Genomic DNA, 5,062 nt, shown 5'->3' with positions numbered 1-5,062 from the left:
TGAATCTGAGGGAGAAGGTTATATCATAAAAAGTTTTAAAGATTTTATAAAAATAATTTCCTCTAATTTTTAAAATCTGATTAAAGAGCTAGAGGTTTGTTATAAAATTTTCATTTCAAATTTATTATTTAACCCAAAAGTGATAAATCTCTGTTAAGCAGTAATTAATAAGTTTTAAACAAAAAAAATATATTTCTAATATATATATATGTGTATATATATATCTAATTACAAAATAAAACTTGTTCAACCGCTCCACAATTACAGAAATAAAGAACACTCTTACCATACTTTTCTCTTTTTGTCAAAGTGCTTTCAGGCCTAAACCTATCTTCAGTAATGTTTTTAAAATTTTTGTTTTTCTCTTCGCATTTATATAAGTTAAGATTTTTAAATAAAAATGTTAACTTATCAAAAATGTAAATGTGAAAAGAGAAAAAAAAGTTTTGTAAAAATATTACTGAAGGTGGGCTTAGGCTGTAAGCACTTTGATGGAAAGAGAAAAGTAGGTAAGTGTTCTTTATTTCTGTTCTTGTGTAGCGGCTGAATAAGTTTATATTTTGTAATTAGCTAGGATTTACAAACACAAGAAATATGGACTACAAAAAATTTAATTTAAAGAAATGTTTTTATATAAATAAATAATTTTACTTTGTTTAGAATTAGTATTTATTAAAAAAATAATTTCAATATTATTTGTGTAAAAAAAGAAAGTGTTTAGATTTATGTTAAAAGTTGAAAGTATTAAAAATACATTTCATAATTAATTTACAGGAATTTAGTACAGTTAATAAGTTAATTTAAATGTAAGAAACATTCTGTTATTTTTTATTAAGTGATTATTATTATATTAGGTGTTAATAGTATTACTGTCATAATGTGATGTTATCTTATGAGTAAAATAAAGTTGTCAACTTGGTTTGGTATCTTGTGCTATATATAACTTTTTTTGTGATAAATCAATATTAATCAGTCTTATTATTATATTATTTATATTGTAAAATGTCCATGTAATTCTACTTAGTATATATATCAGTTTTATTGTGTTAAAAAAAATTTTAATAATCTATTATTACTCTTTATTCAAACTACCTTTTATGAGTTGAATATATTAATTTGTAAACCAGACCACTATAGTAGACACGCCCATTAGGTAATCCCATGATTCTTCCTTTTCTAAAGAGCCCATGTTATTGAATCATTTTATCTATATCTCGATCTACACTTGTAACCATTTTAAATTTTTACTAAATTAGGCTCATAGGGCCTAATTGTGTCGGTTACTTTATTTGTATTTTATATTTTTTATTATATTTATGAAATCATCCTTGCAATGGGAACAAACTTTTCCCTACTGAAAGCGTTATGTTAGTGTGCATACACGCACTCATACAGATTGAGTAATTCTCAGAAATGGCAGTGGCAGTTAGACTGGGAGACTATCGAAAAGACGCAGTTGGTGTTAATTATTCACTGCTGTTAGTAACATTTTTTGATGTGTTGAGTTACTGTAACTGGTTTCTTGTAAAACTCGAGAGAGCAATCTTAGGATGTAAACTTATCAAGCAGCATAGTCTTAGTACATTTTTTCACAAATCCCAACATTAGTAAGTTCATTTTATTTTATTTTTATTCTTTAAAAATTAAATTTTTATTTTAATAAAAAGTTTTATTTGGCGTAGTTTAGAAGCTTACAGAATGGCACCAAACAGGGACCAGAAGCTTACACACTTGGCTTTACTAAATTCTATTCTTCACACCATGCCTTATTTAATTTCATTTTAATTCAATTTTGGGCTTGGATTCATTCTTGCTTTCGGTCTAGGTCTCAAAGATCGTCATCTTGTTTCAGTTTCATTCTCATTTTGAGCTCTACATTATCTTTTTTCTTGCATTGCCCGGTTTCCTATTGTCATCCCCTTATATATTGTTACCTTATCTAATTCTGCATAATGTTATCTCCATGGGAATCTTGAACTTTTGGCTTCGTCTGTCAACATTTTGATATTTTCTTATTTTCAACTCATTTTCCTCATTACACCATCATGACTCTTCGTACCCCGCTTCATTGTATAAGATTAATTAACCTAAGGTCTGTTGAAAGTGCACTAAGAAGGTGACGTGATTTGTATTGAGATGAAACAAATAGTATCAAAAGCAAAAGCTGTACCTATGTCAAAACAAGATATAATTGTATTCTATGAACTGTGGCTGAGGAATCAACTGAGCCGAAGTGCTCTAAGTAGATCTGAAATGTTGAGATAACAAACTGAAATCAAGACTGACAGAAGCAGACTGATTTCTTTACTGGTTAGCAAATTTCATATGGTGCCTTCTGCCTTTTAACAAACACAAACAAAAATATATAAATTAAATTGGTCGTTAGAATTGCATAGTACGTTGCACTATTGAGTACTGTTAAATAAATTTCTTTTAGCTTGCCTTTAACTAAATAATAGTTTATTTTATCAAGATTTAATTTTCTAATAAATCAGTTTACCAAGTTTTTCTACCAAAAGTAAAATATTTATTCCTGTATACTGTTGTACTGCTTTTGATATGCCTTCTAATATAAAGTTAATTGTGAGTGTTTAGAATGTTGACTTCCACACCAGCAGATTTTTGACATCTCCACCATTGGAAAATACATGAAACTACAGGTACATAGAACTGCAGGTTTCAAAAGTTTAATACCTTTTAACTGAATTACATCACATCCAACAACATTAGAAGATATCAAATCGATAAACTAAGTTCACCTGCATAAAACATTCAAAATAAACAAGATATTTTGTGTTTACATTAAGTCCATTAATGTGATCTACAATTCCTTTTATTTCTGCATAACTTTTCCAACTTCTAGTTCCTAACAGTGTTGTTTCGTAGCTATTCAGCATCACGATATGTATTTTAAATCATGAGTAATCCATGATGCTAATCCTCTTCTTTTATCCTTATTGCCCATACGATTTCTGTAAACCATGTATTATCAGTATACTCTTCATTAATACCCCTTAATTTATGTATTGAGATATCTAATCTTGATAATGATCATAAAAGCCAGATTTTTCCACCTGGATGATATTCTGTGCTAACAGAATATCATTCATCTTTTTGTTTGTATAAATAAGACTGTTCAATGAGGGCAGCACACATCTGCAAATAAGCAGTATTAAAAACAAATTGCATGTTTAATTGATCTTTACAGTTTATTTTTTTTAGTTCTGATACTTAGTGGGATTGTATTTTTATTGGAATCATCGCAATGATCAGTTTTATATTCTACTCTAACATAAACAACCTTGAAATCTTTTTACAATTTATAAATATATAATTAATTTTAAAATCATATTTATTTATAATAATGCCAATTTAGGAAACACTAACAAAGATTAACTTCTAAATCACAAAATATTGAATGCGGTTCAAAAAATAGTTTCGTCATGACAAGACACTATCCTAATTATTCAAACAAAACTCTTCAATAAATAATGAATAAACTTATGTAATACTAAAATTCAACAATTACACGGGAGATATAAGCATAATCTTGAACAATTTTGGTAATATGTACATCCAGCCCTATCTTATAAATCTAATATTAATAAAATTTATAGTTAAATTTTAAAGATATTTAAGCAAAGCTAAAATTTTAGTTGACATTTCTCTTCTAAAGACCTTACCATTATCATCTATTGATAATTAACATTTTTTTCACCTTCTGTAGTTAAGTTGGTTACCTTACCTTTTATCCAATGTATCTTTTGTAACATTATTTTTCTCTCTAGTTAAATCACAATAGGATTTCTTTAAAGAAAATAAAAATTATTATACATGGATAGCTAGACTAATTACAAGCAGAGATTTTATAAAGCTATTTCTGATCACAACTTACCATCTATATTAATACAGACTGCTTTTCTTGCCAGAATAATCAGATCTAAAACTTATGAGCAGATTTCTTGGATATCCAGATCCACTGAAAAAATTACTGTTTAGATTTGCTCACTTATCTTTAAATCAGTTATTTTGTCCCTAAATATAAGATACTTTGTATATTCCATTTTTTCCAAACTATACAACTACCGGTTAAATATTTATTTTACCATTTCATTGTTCGATTCTGTTTGTATAAATATTTTGGGAATCTTATTCAAAACCTTTAAATATTAGTTACTTTTTAAAACTCAGTAACTTTGTTAATGCAAGTAACTCACTATGTCTTGCAGACTTACCTGAACAACAATGTATTGCCGATTGCAACATCTTTTGGGATACTTTTCTTTTGATGTATTCAAGCTTCTAATATATGAAACAAAAAGGTATCTTTACATTGCAATTTGTATGCATTATATTTAAAACACATGTACCAGCTCTCAAAGAATCCCTTCTCCCAGTTCTGGCTGTTTTGTTTTTATTGTATTTCAAAGCTTTGTTAAAAACTGTTTATAATAAGAATGATACTTAAATATAATTAAATTAAAAATTTTAAATTAATATTATAAAAAGAATATTTTATGATATATATATTTGTAAATAAGAAATGAAAAACGCTTTTTGACATATTGAAAAATAATTTAGAAATTTCACAATGATTTGGCAATATTTTGAAATTCTGTGTTAAAAAGGATGCTCTACATAAAATTTAAGATTCCTCTTAACAATCAAAACCACTTCATCGTTAATATGCTATAACAGACACAAAGTACACAACAGACTAACATTTTGTCTGCTGTTGAATAAAGTCTTTCTTCCAATAAAATGTATGCAACTAGAGCTAAACACTGACGTGTTTAATAAACTATAGTTTGGTTTTTGAAGAATGCACCTGCCTTAAACAGCAATAATTTCTCAATGAACTATCGTTAAATAATGTATATCAAATCAAGTTTGTTCCTTTCTATATTAGTTTATAAAAGAACTCCATAATATTAGGATATTATTTTTTTTATTTAGAACTTTTTTTTGTTAGTTCTTGTTTGCTTTTCTGCCAAAACAATAAATAAAACTTCATCTGGTTAGGGTAATAATTTTTACTTTATTAATTTAAAAATAATATGAA

Source organism: Lycorma delicatula, chromosome 2 (assembly GCF_047948215.1).
Source record: "Lycorma delicatula isolate Av1 chromosome 2, ASM4794821v1, whole genome shotgun sequence".
NCBI lineage: Eukaryota > Metazoa > Arthropoda > Insecta > Hemiptera > Fulgoridae > Lycorma > Lycorma delicatula.
The sequence above is the reverse complement of the archived record's forward strand: the minus strand, read 5'-3'. Positions refer to the sequence as shown.